This window comes from Meles meles, chromosome 2 (genome assembly GCF_922984935.1).
Source record: "Meles meles chromosome 2, mMelMel3.1 paternal haplotype, whole genome shotgun sequence".
Lineage (NCBI taxonomy): Eukaryota > Metazoa > Chordata > Mammalia > Carnivora > Mustelidae > Meles > Meles meles.
In genome coordinates this window covers 194258009-194276344 of record NC_060067.1, presented here as the reverse complement: position 1 = coordinate 194276344, position 18336 = coordinate 194258009, and the positions used below count along the sequence as shown (strand labels likewise).

The 18336-nt window shown below is 40.4% G+C and overlaps 1 protein-coding gene across 16 annotated transcripts in view; it reads right to left on the bottom strand.

The window, feature by feature from the left end:
- SORBS2 (sorbin and SH3 domain containing 2) overlaps positions 1 to 18336 on the bottom strand; it is a 355104-nt gene that overhangs the window by 176626 nt on the left and 160142 nt on the right. For 15 of the 16 annotated variants that reach the window (XM_045997808.1, XM_045997805.1, XM_045997809.1 and 12 more), the window contains exon 2: positions 7088 to 7222. The gene's annotated coding sequence lies outside the window, so the exon portion shown is untranslated. The remainder of the gene's footprint in view (positions 1 to 7087; positions 7223 to 18336) is intronic. The other variant, XM_045997816.1, reaches the window with a different exon arrangement.

Here is an 18336-nt window from a genome sequence, read left to right as displayed (position 1 = left end):
CAGATGCTTAACGGACTGACCCACCCTGGACCACCCCCCATCCCAATGTCCATCTTCTGATATATGTTGACTGGCTCTGTCGTCTGAGTTTTCTATGGGACTCAAGTGGCATATGGCACAGTTCTTCAAACATGATTTGTGGCAAGGCTTGGCAATAGAGTTCCATAGTCATTTAATAATCTTGATTGATCATATTTAAAATAATGTAAGATGTTCTTACATCTATTTAAGGAGGAAACATCCGATTTCTACCTTTACATGGTGCATTTAAGACTTGAAGACCACATCTAAGGCTTTCAATCTCCCACCAAAACTAACGATGAAGAGCAAATTTGATCATATTGGATTAAATTTGTTTGAAAATCACAAAACGGTGAGTATGCAAGGGCAGCTTGAGTCCCTTGAGTCTGAAAAATCAAGAAAGACTATCCTTATATGTGTATCAAGTTATTACCAGTTACAGAATGAAAAATACACAAACAAAAAAGATTTTCAAGTGAAAAAACAAGTGGCTGGTAAGGTCACATTCGAAAAATTAAAATAGGTGCTCTGGCCTATCATTCTTTAATAAAAGGAACTAGGGCTCCTTGAAGAAATGACTGATTCTAGAACTGGGGCAGGATATATATACAGTGAAGCTGAAGCATCTTGTGGTACCAGGGAAAAAAATCCTCACAACGATGGGAGTATGTCAAAGGCCACAGCTGGGGCGCCTGGGTGGCTCAGTCAGTTAAGCGTCTGCTTTTGACTCAGGTCATGATCTCAGGGTCCTGGGATCGAGCCCCGTGTCAGAGTCCTCGTTTAGCTGGGAGCCTGCTTCTCCCTCTCCTTCTGCAGCTCCCCCTGCTTGTGCTCTCTTTCGTGCACTCTCCCAAAGAGGTAAATAAAATCTTAAAAGAAAGAGAAGGCACAGCCACCTCCTGTAAGAGCTGCCCATGGCTACAGCTGGAGCCATTTGCTGAGCACTTTGAGCAGCTGCTTTACTTAAGCAGTATCAGATTGTAATGCAAAGTATAAAACATACATCCATGTGTTTGTATTGATACAAATGATTGAATTTAAAGAAGCTGGGGAGAATAGATAATCTCCCTTGCAGAATTCCACATAATTTATGTAGTTACTCCATCAGGAAGAGCAATGTAACTCCCTACTCCTTAAGTGTGAGGTGCATGAAGTTACTGCCTCTGGTAGAGAACAGTAAGGAAAGGAGGAAAAAGAGTAATGTTACAGTGGAGAAACCCGACAGACACTCCCTCAGCCAGGTGATCAAGGTCAACATGAACAGTGATACCTCATGTTGATAGTATGTGCCCTTGCTGTGATGTGATAAGAATGGCACCTTACCTTTGTGGAGTTCTTCCCCAAAACACATCCCTATCTAATCATGAGAAAGACATCAGACAAATTCCAATGGAAAAAATGTTCTACAATATACCTGACCAGTTTTCCTGAAAGCTATCAAGGTCATCGAAAACAAGGGAAGGGTAATAAACTCTCACAGTCAAGAGGAATCTAAGAAAACATGATGACTAAATGTAATACAGCATTCTGGATAGGGTCCTGGAACAGAAGAAAAGGAAGTATAAATTAAGGAAGTAAGAATAAAGGATGGACTTTATAATAATGTATCAGTAATTGTCCACTAATTGTGACAAAGTTACCATATTACTGTCAGATGTTAATAATAGGAGAAATTTGGTGTAGCATATATAGAAACTCTGGTCCCATCTTCACAATTTTTCGGTAAATTTAAAATTGTTGTAAAATTAACAGTTTGGTTGAAAGAGTGGATATTGTGTTTTGACCTGAAAGCGCTCCCTCATATCTACTTTATTGTTATCCTACTATGAGTTATTCAAGAGTTAAACACAGCTCTAGCTATGGCACCCTTGCAGACGCTCTTCCAGCTCAGGGGGCCATGGGCTAGCCTTGGAATGGGTATGAATCTCATAGCCGCCAGAGCTAACTCCCTTGGACTTTTTCCTTCTCCAATGACTCAAGAATGGCAACATTTACAGGAAAGACCTCGGTTTCTCCTGGAAAAAGAGAAGGGGAAATATAGGGAAGAACTATGACAAAAGAAAAAAAGAATAGTTGAACCAAGAGACTCCGAAAGGCCTTCTGCCCAAGAGCAGAGGAAAGGGGAGTCTCCTCCTCCCATCTCCACCCTGACATTAGCCAGTGGCCCACGTCGGCTGCACTTCCTAATGGGTACAGGCATGCTCTAGAGGGTCCCTGGGGTTTCCTACTCCATGATTCCCCAGGATAAATCCCAGGATGAGAGTGTTGCTAAGGAGAGCTGACTATCCCCTGACAAGCAGTCTGCATTTAAACCTACAAGAAATGACCATATTCTTTTGACAGTCCATCTTATCCAAGAGAAGGCCTTAAGATCATCGTGGTGTTTTGGCATATAATTATTAAAGCATTACTTAAAATGCTACTTCTATTTCACAGAAAATTATAATATCCAAATAACAAATAAAAACTTAGGTAGAGACAGATGACTTTCCTGGAAATGATTGTTTTATCTGCTTCAGGTAAATAACCCTCTTTGACCTATCAGGGTGGGCCCCCTCTTGTGTCTTCATTTATCACTGATATCTATTGCTGGCACTAATTTTTTTTTTTTTAAGAAAACTAATGTAGTACAATAAATATGGGCTATAATAATATATTCTTAAACAATAGATAAGTACTACAGGGAGTCAATTTTTCTGACAATTAAGCACAAGAGAAGATTTTTAAATGACTGGTTTTTGTGTTCTTAAATAACCAGTGACGTCATTCCTTTTTTTTTTTTTTTTTTGAGATTTTATTTATTTGTGAGAGAGAGAGCCTGAGTAGTGGGGGTGGGGAGGTAGGGACTGAGGGAGAAGCAGACTCCCACTGAGCAGGGAGCCAGACCCCAAGACCCTGGGATCATGACCTGAGCTTCAGCTTCACTGACAGAGCCAACCAGACAGCCCTAGTGAGGTCACTCTCGAAAGGTCTTTTCATGATTTAAAGAAACATTTGCATATGCACAAATCTGATGTTTATTTTCAGCCTGGTATTTTTTACCCTTTCCTTTTTTCTATTTTATTATGGATGATAGTTTTCAAAATGTCAACTCTTTGTACCATGATGTGTTTAGGGAGGACCCCTGGTAGGACGGTCCTGGGTTGTTTCCTCTTGGTTGGTTCCTCTACACCTCCTTCTGTGCACCTTTCTCTCCTCTGCTCTATTGTATTAGTTTGGGGATAACAAAATCACACATGGCACATTATGAATAGTGAAGTCAGTGTTAAAATGCAGCTCCTACATACAAGGTCCCCAAGTTCTGTTATTGTCCACTTTTCAAATGCCTTATTCAGTATGGAATTAACTATAGTCATTTTCAGCATCACCTGCTAAAAATGCAAACTGTATCTTTAATAACAAGCTTTTTTGTATCAAGAATAAGATAACAAAATATTCAAAGAATAATTGTAAACCTCATAAATTTTGTCAAATCTTTCATGAGGTCATAAATTTACTTTTATGAAAATCCTTCATATGAGTTCAGAAATCCTCCAGCTGATAGAAAGACATCAAATCTTAGTTCCCTGGTTGCCTTAGCATCTGTAACGGTCACAGGAGCCAGAGACTGGCTCATGCAAGTTCACCTACAACTATGTAGGTCTCCTAATTGGTCATACTTTTTTTAGAGATTATTTCCCATTTCCGGAGTCCTAATGATCAGAATGTAATCCTTGGTATCTTTAATGAGAAAAATAATGTGTCCCCCTGTCCCAAATTCAGTGTTCGGCCAATACATATCTATATGATCAACAAAATAAAGGGAGGTTTTCAGATCCTAGGCTTGAGTATTTTTTTGTTTTAGATGTGACAGATTTGCTAAACAAAGCTCACAAATGCCCTCTTCCTCTCTATTCCCCCATTTTCCCCACTCGGCACACCCATACATGCATGCACACACACACACACACACACACACACACACACACACAGAGCCCTTCACAACCCTGCTCCATCTCACTGTTGTTAATACACACATCAGCTCCAGGTCACCCAGGTTTTCTGAAGGAAATTGACTCTGCTGAGTACTCCTTTATTCTCCGTATAAGTTACATTACAAGCAAATAGTACTAAACTTTTCAATGCTTACAATGTTCCCTATGAGTGTATCAGTTGAGCAAGCAAAAAAAAAAAGAAAAAAAATCTGGAAGTTTATTATTTTTCCACCAATATATTTGACACCACCTTTGGAAGGGAACAAAAGGCATACTGTCAAACGGATAGACCTGGACAAAATGTTACTGTTTGTTCCTCACGAGCACAGAGGTATATTTAAGCAAAGAAAGACATTCCATGACTCTCCTGGGACTTCCTTCCTTCAGCTGAATTATACCAACATGTTCACACCACTGTGGTTCAGACCGTGTGGGAATTTAAAATGCAGGCTTTTCTTTGCCAATGTTTAAATACCACGGCCATAAAAATTCATATTAGGATTGAACCTCGCCTTAAAATATCATAGAATAATGAGAGTTTAGTGGGGGAAAAAATGTGTGTACACATGAAATTACAGTAGAAGATATGAAAATAAGGGATGTCCCTGTTTGACAGAATCTCTACATATACAATAAGGCCTCAAAGTCGCCAGAAGTCACCAGGTTTTGGATTATGTTTCAAATCCAGGCTCACTGACATTCGTGAAACTTCTGGTGAAACGTGGGCCAAGTTTCGAGCAGGGCTGAGTAGAATACCTCTTTCATGGGGAACCTGTGGGAAACTCAGTGGCTTTGGCTGGGTCTCACCTTGAGTTTCACATTCAAACAACCCAAAGCTTCAGAGCAAAATTACAGGGTGAAGAGAAACAAACAAACAGACCCCACAACAATGACAAAGCAGGAAAAGATGACTTGCTGGAGCATGGAATGGCTATCTTCTCCCACACCCATTTCATCGTGGTGCCCCTGGATTCTCCAACTAAACTCATATTGCCCTCAGCTATGCCAAATCTAGGCTCCCCCGCACTAAGGGTGAGAAAATTCTAGACCCCCAAAAGCCCCAGGAAGCAGTGAAACATTTGCTCAAAATAGCCAGAGGATTTAAAATGCTGACTGTACGCAGGAATGTGATTATTAATATAGGCCTTAGAATACAGATTTGCAAGGGAAGAGGTAACAATTAAACGTCCAACTTTTGGAAATTTAAAAAAAAAAAAAAGGCTGACTAAACATCTCTAGGTTTTCCTACTAAATTCAAATTCTAGAGATTACATTGCGTTGATGCCTCCTCTGAAAGTGACCTCTCCCATAGCATTCTCCAGAGCGCCACCCTCTGGAAACTCATCCTGTGGCCACTTGCTTCCTGCCTTCTTAGCAAGGTGCAGGGTGCAAAGAGCAGACTGGGCCAGCTGTAAGGAGCCACAGTCCTTGGCGGGGACTGAAACAGTCTTCTGACAGGATTAGTTAGGCTCATTCTACTCCTAACGTGCAGCCCAGCTAGCGGTGGGCAGCGTGCCACGGGACGCCAACCTCTGCTCTAGCAGAGGACTTGGAAAATAACAAACCAGTGTAATCAACCCATGAATTTTCTTTAAAGTAAAGGGAACATTTAAAAGTCTATTGAATGGCAAAAGAGGACTCCACTTTGCCTATTTTAGGAAATACACTTGTTTATAAAAATTTCTTATCCCTCATTCAGCCAAAGTTTCACCAGCTTAAAAACTTCTGGCTACAAAAGGTTTTTGTTTTGGTTTGGTTTTTGGTTTTTGTTTTTATTTTTTTTTCTTCCCACTCCCCACACCCAGTATTCCTCTTTAAAAATTTTCTTTCCTTTCTTTCTTTTGAATTTTTCTTCTTTTTACTTTTTTTTTTTTTAGAGTTATCCAGAAGATCACAGTGTGTTTAAAATGCATGTTTTCTTTTGACATGTGGCCTGAGATACCAATAAACTTCTTTGGAGACAAGAATCTTTAAATTCCAAGGATTTCAGTGTCCATGTGAAAAAAGCTACATTAGGCCCCAAGGCACATTGTAATTCTGAGGCAAGAGAGGGCAATCAAAGGAGAGGATGATAGAGTCGGGTTGTACACACCAGCCTTTGCTGTGTTCACAGATCTGCGGCATAGTCATAAAGTCTATATGGTGAGAGACCCTGCCATAGAAAAGTCTTTTTCTTTGAGCTGGGGGTCAACCTGAGACATCATCAGTGAGGAAAACCCAAGCCCAACGGCTTCTTTAAGGGAAATCTTATAAAAGCATTAAACGAACAAACAAAAAAAAACCAAAAAACTTTTTACTGACCATAGTAAATACCCACAATCAAAGTAAATGCTGTGTTTGAAGTTAAAGTCCACAGATCAAAGTACTTTGCAAAATGTCAAGTGTGAGCATAAGGAGGGGGAGAGGAGAGGCACAGAAACCTCACCGAAATATTGTACTGTCAACATTAGAGAAATCTGCTAGCAGACCTTTGGCTAGGTAAGGCATTTTCAAAACGGAGTCACCTGAATTGTGCTAGAAGCATACAAAAAATGAAACACACTAATAAAAAAAGCCGTTCAAATTCTGCCCTAGCAATCCACAAACCAGTGACGAAATAACAAAACAAAATAGAGCTCATTGTCCTTAAAGGCCAACTGTATAACATTTTCTTTGCTCAGGTGGTTGTAACCGTTTCCTTTTTTTTTCTCTCTCTCTCGGTGCCGTGAGAAAGTTAAAAATAAGTGAAACAGTCTAAACAACAGAATTCTGATGTCTGGGAGCCCCCCTCACTGCTGGCAGGCAGGTTAATTAGAGTTCCGATGCGGCTCAGACCCGGGGGGGGGGGGGGGGGGGGGGTGTGGTGTGGTGTGTGTGTGTGTGTGTGTGTGTGTGTGTGTAGGGATCAATGTGAAAGAGAGCTGGGAGCAAAGTTTAAAAGTAAAGCACAACCATAAAAATGCACAGATGCCCCTGCTGTAGTCGGGAACCCCGTATTTACCTGGAAATCGTTGGCAGCCTCCACTTATTCTCATCAGATATAAGTTATTGAAAAGACCTTAGTCATAAACATATCATAAACCAGTTAAATAATTCCAGAATAAAAATCTTACCTACAGGCAGCTGGGGTTCAACAGTTGCTCTCAACAGAGGAAGTAGGAGTCAGTGGCCTTTTACATGTAGAGATTGTTTATTTAGCCCTTTTTAAAAGGTCTTGAACTCCAGAGGTTTAAGTCCAATCCAAGTGTCTGAAGGGGAAGAAAAAAAAGGGCAAGAGAGAAGGCAAATAAGAGAGGGAAAGAATCCCAGCTGCTGGGTGGTGCTACTGTTCTGAGAACATTTGAGCTATTTTCAGTATTCACAGCAGCCGGAGTTGTCTGCAAAGGGATGAAAAAGCCGTGCCTGAGTGGCCACCTCCCTCCCCCTTGCCCCACGTGGTGGTGGGGGGGGGGGGTGCACGCACCAGGAAACCCACAACAACTTGGTTCACCGTACAACTACTCATTTAAATTTTGGGGAAAACTGCCAGCGCTGTTGGAAATGACAGCAAAAAAAAAATTCTTGACTGAAATCTTAAGGAAACACAGTGCCTGGCCATAATCCTCAAGTTTTCAGAATGACTTAACCTGATTTGTTGACACGAAGATGGACTGTGTGTGCCTTCTTGAGAGGGAAGAGGTTTCTTCTGACATTTCCTCGCTTAGGTGGGTCTTAAAAAATATTTTAGATCCCTCTGAGGAATATCTGTTCTCACCCTATCCTTCTTAGGACTGAAGACAAATGGTTTATTTCTTGCAGGCACCTAAATTTCCATTTTCATCAACTACGCTATTTTTGAAAGCTACTGGGTTAAGCTGTTGACATTTCTTATCTGTTGGCAGAGACTGGGGACCATTCAGTGACACGATGAGACAGACACGGATCCCCGGCTTCTGCCTCCAAAGAAGTGATTCAGATTGGGCCGCCAGCAATAACTAGCAGACTTTGCGCCTTCCCTTTTTTTCTAGAATTATAAATTAAGATCTGGATGTTCTGTGCATTCATTTATTTATTCATTCATTCAGCATTTTATGAGGCAAGTACTTCTGAGCCTCCTCTCTGTCATACGTTCGAAGAATACAATAGTGGGCACAAAATATTGTGTCCTTGCCTTAGCACGTTTATAGCACAGAGAGGCAGCAAGAATAAAGAATAAAGAGAATTTGTTGTAATCTTTGATGGATTCTTTTTCACATGAGGATCTCTTCAAACCTTAGCCACTGGAGATGGGGATTTCTTTCTACTGTGACGGAAGGAAGATACACGATGGGTGGTCATCAGACCAACTTCTGGCTTCTGTGGCTTTACCCTGCATTGTACAACACCCCTTAGAAGGCAATTTGTTCCTTCCTACCTGAGGAAACATAGTAAGTATTAAAAGCCTTGAATCCATGTAGATGAAACCCCTGAATTCTTTCATCTCCCTACTCCTATAACATAGAGGAGCGTCAACAGTGAGAAAGTACCGCTGAGAGCTAAGAGGAGGTGGGAGAAGATTCTCTGATCCTTCTTCAGCCCAGTGCAGACACAACCTGGATGTATTTTATAATGAGTGTTAGGAAGGGTGGTTACTAGAGGCTCAGATCAGATCCAATTGTTTCTTTGCAATTAAAGAAAGACACTGCAACTGATGATAGAAAATACTGAGGATTATGCATGATCTCTAAAGAAAAACGGTTGCATGACTGCTTTTTCAGGTGTGATAAGATAGTGAAATCCTTCAGCTAGCCTACACTTAGATTAAAATGAAATGAAATTAAAATTTGTTGATTTAATTTTTAAATTGAAATTAGAAAAGAACTATCGTTTAAGTTTGAAATAGCTAATCAAAATTTTTTAAATAAGAGTAACTTTGTTTTAAAAATGAATAGCAGAGTTTTAGGAGATCTCTATAGGATTATGGATTTTTCTGTTCACTTTTTTAAATGGTCACACTTTACTATGTCTTAAATGCCTGTCCATTTAAAAAGAAGATACGTACTTTACTTGGTCAAAAATGATAGATTATAAGTCTGGCAAATTCTAGCCTCAGATAGAAACTCTTTTTAATAGTTTTTACTTTTTCCTTATAGTAGTTTATAATGAAAAAATGCATTGAAAACTGGCTGTCCTTGAAAAATTATTGACATTAATAAAACGAAGACTACTAAGTCAACCATTATCTTTAAGTTCCAACCTGTCTGCTTTCCACACCAGCACTGAGAGAAACCCATTGCCTCATGTTTAAGTATTATTAGTCACTTTAGGTCATGGTCTGCAGTTGAATGGACAGGTGCTGATCCTGCTAGTTGCTTCCATTCAGCATAGGCCCTGTGCTGCTGAATGAGTCACCACGGTCCCATCATGTCATTCCCCAATGATCCCAACTGTCCAAAGAGCCTCCCAGTTAGCACCTTTCGACAGATTGGAAGTCACAGAATAGTCCAAGTTGGACTTGGATTTTTAAAAAATGAGAGGATAACATATTTGGACTTTTCTACTCACTCAATCTACAATGACTTCCATAAGTGACTGATGTCTCCTATTATCACTGTTGTAAGTCTACTTGGCTGTCCAAGATGGTGGATGTAGAGGCTCCCGAATGCTTAACATGTGGCTAGTCAAAGCTGGGATGTCATGTAACTGTAAAATGCACACCGAGTTTTGAACATAGTATGAGAAAAAAGAATGTAAATTATCACATTAATTTTCATATGGATTATATATTGAAAAGATAATATTTCAGACATCCTAGATTAAATAAGCTGTTTAGTTAAAATTAATTTCACTTGTTTAATTTTATTTTTTAAAATGTGACGAGAACATTTTACATTAAATATGCAGCTTGCATTATATTTCTGTTGTGCACTACCATCTTGGCCAGGGGTTCTCACACTGTAGCAAAATCAGAGTTACCTGGAAGGCTTGTTATTATGCAGATTGCTGGATCCCACCCCCAGTTTCTGTTTTGTTAGTTTGGGGAGACGCCTGAAATTGCACATCTCTAACAAGTCCCCAAGTGATTCTTAGCCACACTTTAAGAACCCACTGGTCTTGAGCCTTCCTATTTAAAGAGTGGTCCATGGACCAACATCAAAGTCATCACTTGGGATCTTGTAGGAAATGTGAAATCACGGGCCTCACCCATACCTACTGAACTGGCAAGTACATCTTAACAACATCCCTGGGTTATATGTGTGCACATTGAAATTTGAGAGAAACTAATATAGAGTGGGGACTCATTCCTGGGTACATATGAGGCTTATCTGGAAAATTTTTTAAAATACCAGTACACTGGACCCACCTCTAGAGAGTTTGCTTTAACTAATCTGGTTGAAATCTAACATATCTAATAACCACCCCGCCCCAGGTGATTCTAATGGAAGAGCACTGAGAGTTTGGTGGGCAGTGGGGCCCTCAGACCAGGTGCAGAATTGCCTGGATCCAGAAACCAGACAAGTTCTGGAGGGGCGGTGAGAAGCAGATGTTTGGGGACTGTCAGGTGCTAGGAGAACAAGACTTGGACAGAACAGAGCTTGTGGAAACCACACAACGAACCATGGGGTGGATGAGTGTTGCAGCCAGCAGGGGGAGACGGGCAGGAAGAATCCCTGGCTTCTGCAAGTCTGACCCAAGTCCCCAGCTGCCCCAGGTTTGTTGTTGCCAGGAGACTGGATAAGCCTTTATCTCTGAGGGACTAGAACACTAGGCTGAGTGTTCTCCGAGCAGAGATGCAGGTCCCCAAAATAAGAGAAGGACCTACTTAGGAAAAAAAAAATGTCATGTAAGTCATGAGTGGGACCAGCAGCCATGTTAAAAGAGGTTCTTAAACTCTATAAAGACAGGACTGGGGGGCGCCTGGGTGGCTCAGTGGGTTAAAGCCTCTGCCTTCGGCTCAGGTCATGAACCCCGGGGTCCTGGGGTCGAGCCCTGCATCGGGCTCTCTGCTCTGCGGGCAGCCTGCTTCCTCCTCTCTCTGCCTACTTGTGATCTCTGTCTGTCAAATAAATAAATAAAATCTTTAAAAATAATAATAATAAAAACAGGACTGGTTTCAGAAGCTCCATCTGGAACAACCTTTCAGAGATGAGGAGGGAAAAAAATGGACAGAAGTGTTGGAAGTCAGTTGAGTGGTACATTTCTTTCTCTCCTCCTATTGTGCGCAATACAAGTTGAGACAGCTCTTAGCTAAGCAGTGGTCAAATTAAGAACATTCTATGCTAAGACATAGTTGACACAGGCCAAACTGTCCCGGAGGATATCTGTATCTCAAGAGAGGATCTTGATAAATCATGGAACGCCCCATTGTTAGAACCACGAGGCAGATCGGTGTTCTGGAGCAAAGAGACTTTCTGTTATTCTTCAGCACACCTTCCTTCCACCTTTAAAGGAGTGAGCACCTTATCTGGAATGATCTCCCTAGTTTGTCAAACCACTGCTCATTTTTTCAGGTGGTACCAGAACAACTGTGTGCTCCAGAGGGCTTCAGAAAAATAAAATCCTCACTGTAAGGAGAACGTGGACCCACACTGGTGATATTTGAAACTCCTGATTCTGTATGCAAAGACCATTTGTAGCTTCCCTTCTCACTTGATGATTTGTTTTCAGAAGACCTTAAAAATGTGTAATAATGCTTAAGAATAGAGAGTCTGGAGCCAATGTGTCTGTGTTTGATTCCTGGTCCAGCCACTTTTGTGTGACCGTGGGCCCATTACGTCACCTCCCTGTGCCTCAGTTTCCTCCTCTGTCCTAGAACTTCACTGGATTATTGTGAGCATTAAAAGGGTTGTCTGAAAAGAAGGTAGAAAAGTCTGGCACAGTCTAAATGCTATTGTTGGTTTAACAACTAAAATATAGTAAAATAACTGAAGGTTTCCAAATATGGTTAAGTTTAGTAATTTCTTTTTTTTTGATACCACAATGATTTCCAGGGACTTTTATGTGACTGATCTCTTGAATACATGTATTTTGAAAGCTTCTTTGAGAGTTGTTTAATTTTTTTTTTTCCTGAGAGAACTCAGAATTCTCAATTGGTTCCTCGTCACTTCCTATTATTTGCGAGGATCTCAGGAGGAAGGAAGTGAATGTACTTTTCCCATGAATATTGTTTTCTAGGTTACATTTTGCCCCCCTGAAGTCCTTTGAAAAGTAAGTTATACTATAAATGTTTGAAGGCTTCAGTGGCCCAGGTCAGTTGAGTAGCATTGTCTAATATTCCAGGAGAACAATGTATCATTCTCTTAGTCAAATATTTTAGTGCTCAGGGAAAGGCAACAAGTCTGCCTGAAACACTGGCATGAGTTTCAAAGATGTATTGAAAAGGCAGTCAGAGTCTCATACTACAGAGACTATAGACATAAGATAGTGCTGATTAAAGGAAGGGGTGGACCCCCACGTCGGACATGTGAGATGCAAAATGAGGGCTAGATTAAGCGTAATAACATCTCTGATGCTTGTCTGCTTTGACCACACGAAACAAAGTGAAGTACCTGCAATAAAAATGTTGGTGCCTGGCGGCATCACGCACTAAGTAAATATCAGCCAGGCCATCTACAAGAACCTCCATATGTTGAAAGCTGAGTAAGTAATAAAGCACCGAGGGGGGAACTCGAGCCCAGGAGCTTGGGTGATTTCAGACCAGGCATGCAAGCCCTCTATGCTTGTCCTCTGAAACATAGGCAGAGGGACCCGGCTATAAACTCCTTCTTAACACTACCATCTATGCTTTTGTTTGAGTGTGTATGAATTACATTTGGCAATCCCTCTCATAATCGACATCGGCAGGTGTAACTGTTTGAAAGTTGTCAAGTCGCATATCCAACTATTTTAACTACCTGGTTACTGAAGAGGAGCGAATGTTTTTTAGGAGCTGACAGGCCATCATATGTGTCATTATGCAATCTGGGGCTGGACTTTACCAAATAAGGTGAAAATGCTAAGGAATGGCCAAAGAACTATTAGCAAATGCAAGAGATTATATAGAAATAACTTCTGAGAACCTGTTAAAACCTGTTCGTTTTCTAGTTAAAACTTTATTGGTTTTATATGTGCTGTCTGAATCCCACATATATTTAAAAATATATGTAATATATCTTATATATATATATGTACCTCTGCTGTTTATATAACCATGACTTCGCTTTTCTTGATATTTATATTCTATTGAAATTGAGGCATATGCAACAGTTGCTAAATATGCTATAAAAATCTTTAAGATAAGCCTTCTGAAAGTGGCCTATTTAAAGCTCTGCACGATCTTCTTACATCTCCACCCACATCTCTCTACCTACCCTCTAGCTCCTTTCTTCTAGCTTCTCTGGTCTTTCAGCTCCTAGAATGGGCCACATTTAAACCTTTTGTGTGCACCATTCTCTCTCTCTGGAACACCTTCCCTGCTCAGCCGTTAATGCTGTGCACCTTTTGGCCAAAGTGCCCCTCCCCCAGGAAGGCTTCCCTGATCCACACAAGGTCATGTGTTTATAACTCTTGAACAACTATATTCTGCATTTCCTTGAGTGTCAGACTTGGTTCCATTTATTTCTGTGATCAATCAGTGTATTTCTCCTCCATTAGCCTATGAGCTCCTGCTTTCCCTTCACATTGTATTTCCCACATATATATTGTATTTGCGCCTGGCACAAAGTAAGTGCTTAATGTATATTTTTGAATAAATGATTCAGTAGGTTCTGAAGAAGGCATTAAGCAACACATGATGACGTGTGTGTTCCATACTTAGAAGCTGTGGGATCCTCTCTTCTACCATGGGCAGAAGGATTCTTGTTATAGATAAGAATGTTTGAAGATGTACTTCTGTATATTCTCTTCACAAATTTGTAAAGCACTTTGAAATCATCAAGGCAGTATGAAAAATATCTTTTCTGAGGCATTCAAAAAATGAATTAACCCAATAACTCATGGTACATTTCCATCATTAATTACTATGACCATAAAAGCTAATTTTACAAGGATAGTCACACACATAAGTAGTACACAAAATATTAGAAAAGTGTCCTTAAAACTCAGGGATGATAGGTAAGCAAAGAACCATAAGAAACAGTTGACTAGCCTTCAAAGGTCAGAAGGAACCGTAGATTCATTATATCAAGTGCATAAAGAAACTTCTTCCAAAATGAATGCAAGTTGGAAATGGGAAACTTTAGAGGTTGGACCTGTTAATAGTTTTTTCGTGTTGTCCGTCCTCGGAGCCAGACCTTCCTATCTTTTTGTGCAACCTCTGTGTGTTCTGCGTGGGTTACAGATGTTGCTACTATAATGATCCCCCCAGTTATCAGGTGAAGCCCGGGGCTGCTAGAGCTCCCAGAGGAGTCACCTCTGGCTGTTGTTACCGCACTTGTTTCCCTCAATGTGCCTGCAAATATTCCTACCTTTATGTATGCCAGATAGAGAGGTTTGGGAGGGAATGCTCTAACCAGCAAGGTCAACCTACTAAAAACAGCAACAATAGTCTTATTCACAAAAGGAAACATAAGAAATTAGATGCTATGGGAGGGGTAAGTTAGCAATGTCAAGAAATGAGTAATGATGTCTCAATCTTACGGAAAAAGATGGAGAGGCTGTGGGAATCTGTCTAGACTCTGGGGACTGAGCTGGAGCTCGACTGGTCTCAGTGGAAGGTACAAAGGAGTCTGGCTGCCTGAAGTGGGTGGGGTATTTTGTGTTCAGACCATGGGGTGGGGAGGGACCTCTGAATTGAAGCAGATACTCACCTTTTGCCTTCTAGCAAGGGCCCTTCTTTTCACAGCAAGTATTTCCTTAAGTGGCATGTTCAGTTGAAGTTTCTCTCTGATACATTTCATTTACAATCTGCACATTTTCATTTACAGTTACAAACCTGATTTACAATCAGGTCACTATTTCCATACTTATTACTCTTTAAAATAAATAAACTATCTAACACAGTGGTGGCAGACATTGTTTTCTCCTTACTGAGAATCTATTTTTGCTTTCATCTCTACTACAGAATCCCGAGAATATGCGTATTTCCAAAACTTAGTTTCCCGATTTTCTTACAGTCTTTTCTGGCCGACACGCTAAAGGCAGGACCCCTCTGGTACATGGTGGGAGCAGGGAGACTCCAGGGAGGATGGCTTCTCTGCGCTTTGCCTCTTAACCAGACCCTGCTCCTCTTAGCGGACAAAAATGCTGATTCCGTCCTGGGAGGCACATGCTGAGGGTGGGGTGACAGAGTTAACCAACCCCCCCCCCCCCCCCGCACCCTGGGCTGCTTCTTGTTTGCAGTAAACCAACCTCTCACTCGGTTAAATGGTTGTCTTGAGATAATCTCTTACTTGAAGCTGGACACGTACCTGACACAATCATCTAAGAACTGTTTTATGATATTAGGCAGGTGGAAAGAGAGTAATAGCCTATATAGTTTCAGAAGTTTTGGAAGAACTTCTGGCGTCAACGATAAGCCCTTACAACAGGTTGGTATTCAGTTTTCAAGCCTGTTATCACTTCCAAATGGAGTGAAAATTGCTATGACAGACCCTATGTGTTTAAAGCCCTAAGAGCTGCATCATTTGAGTATCTTTGGTTTTAAATATAGTAGTAATAGAGTTGACACTTTTTTTCCCCCTAAAACTAACACTGAATGATCAGTGAAATCAAGAGAAATAAGAACATAGCAATAACTTACAGGAAATACAAAACAGGAACCCATTGTTTATCCTGTTCTTAGTGTCCCTGGCCACAGCATTGTTCAGAAAACTTTGAACTTCTACATAGTTGACCCAGCCTTTAAAATCTAAATTGAATGATAGAATTTGTCCTTGTTGCAGAAAGAGTAATTTTTGAGAAGACATTCAAGGCTGGTAATATATTGAGCTTGAATATTAAAATATCCTTTAAGATTTCTGCTTAAAATTTTTTTTAAATGGTGAATGCTAACAGGCATAGTTGAGGGGAAGGCATGTTGGATGCAGAAGTCAATAATCTTCCAGTTTTAAATAAAGCTAAAGAGACTCATACAATGCGGAAATTATTTTAAGCATTCTTGTCTCATGACTTCTGATTAAATACCATAAATTGAAGAAAGGGCTATAAATCATAATACATTCCACTTTATAACAGGCAGTCATGTATAAATATTTTGCCTTTCTATCAATATTTGCCAAGAGTGTAATAATTGACAACAAGGTTCTGGAGGCTGTCTGCCAACAATCAAATCTGACTGTACTGCTTCCAACAGCGGGGCTACTTGAATTTCCTCATGCTCAGTTCTCTTATTAATGAAATAAGAATCACAGCAGTATTTGACTCAAATGATTGTTACGAGGAAGAATGACTTAATAAATGCAAAGCTTTTGGGCGCCTGGGTGGCTCAGTGGATTAAGCCTCTGCCTTCAGCTCAGGTCATGATCTCGGGGTCCTGGGATCGAGCCCCGCATCGGGCTCTCTGCTCCGCAGGGAGCCTGCTCCCTCCTCTCTCTCTGCCTGCCTCTCTGCCTACTTGTGATCTCTCTCTCTGTCAAATAAATAAATAAAATCTTTAAAAAAAATGCAAAGCTTTTAAAACAATGCCTGATATGGGGTGCCTGACTGGCTCAGTCCCTAGAGCATGGGACTCTTGATCTTGGAGTCATGAGTTTGAGCCCCATGCTAGGTGTAGAGATTACTTAAATAAACAAATAAATAAACTTTAAAACAATGCCTGATACAGAATAGGGACTTGCATGTTGATTTTGCTGTTGTCATCGTTATCTCAATGATTGCACAACACATAAAGTTAAGTCATGGGCTTTGAGGATAAATAGTCATTAGTTAGTTTTCTGGTTCTGCCCCTTATCAGCTCTGTGATTTGGGCATGGTCTCTGGGTCTCAGTTCCTCATCTGAAAAGTGGGGATACCATAATTACCCTTGAGCATTATTAAGAGGAGGGGAAACCACAACCGGCACCCAGCAACCATTAGTAATATTTAAAAATCAGAAAAAGATCTTGGCAAATATATTCATCAATCTTCACAAATACAGGTACTTTTACTTTGTTCATGGGGAAAATTAAACAGATCAGACACACCCAGATACTGAATTTAACTTCCTTATAACATTTCAGGTAGCTCATATTCAGACGTCTATGGGTATTTTTCGCTCAATTTTAATTTTAAGTAAGAAGCCATGGAATTGTCAAACAACTAGATTAAGAAAATCTCCATCTCTGCTAATGACTTTATCTATGGCTTTAGCCTCCTTAAAGTAATAATATTATCATCATCTTATTTGGTGAGTTAGAAGAAGGCTGAAGAAGAAAGATATTGGCATGAAAAGAAATAACTTGGAAAAAGCATAGAATTGACTTTGTAGGGCCCTCGTAAGGGTCTAGCATACCCTCAGCAGATGGGAGAAGCGAATTATAATCTTATTCATCTTTGTTACAAACACATCCACTGACTACAATTATAATGAATGATAATTGAATTCTAAGTATCCCTCTATTATAGCAATTATTACATTGTTAAAAAGAAAAAAAAAAAGAATCAAGGCTTTGGAATCACACAGAGCTGATCTCAAAGCTTAGTTTCCCAAGTGGTAAGGACTGTCACTCTGGGCAAGTTAATCTGGCTGAACTTTGATTTTCTTGTCTATAAGATGCAGACAATACCAACTACCTTTTTAGGAGCCTTTTGAGGGGATGGAATGAGACCGTGTGTGAAAATCAGTTACTTAGTAAAGAGCCTGCTGCAGAATAGGGTTTAATATACTTAATATTGGTTTAATACATTGTTGTTTCTGTTTATGGGTCTTTTTCTTACTGGACTATAGGCTCCTTAAGGACAGGACTCCCTTGAAAAACATAAGCACAGCCTGGTCCTAGAAGATGTCTGGTCACTAGAAGGTACTGTGTGCATGTGCTGTGTGTGTGTGTTTATCAGATGAACCAAGACAGGGATACCCTGAATGGAAAACTAAAGCAACCACAGACACGCATAGGGGCTTCCTTTGTTTAAGGGAAAGTAGCTGAGGGAGACAGGCATTGGCCAATGGAACTGCTGTTCTGCGGAATGGACTTAAGTAAAGAGTAAGTAAAGGACAACATTTTCCTCACACAACATACTGAGCAGGGAAAGACAAGCTGTAAGAGGCAGGGGAGGGTTCTCCGTGGTGATCCTTATGGTACCTGAAGGGATTATAAATAGCATCTTTAAATGGGGCAATTTCTATATGTTACCTTTATTTTCTTCCTTTGTAGAAAGATGGTCATAATTTTGGGTCCATGATTTTTGCTTACTTTGTCCGATTTCTTCTTTAATTCACAGGAATTTCTATAAAACTCAAATCTTCTAAGTTCTTTCTCAACCCCCTTCTGCCCCCTCCCACATTCTC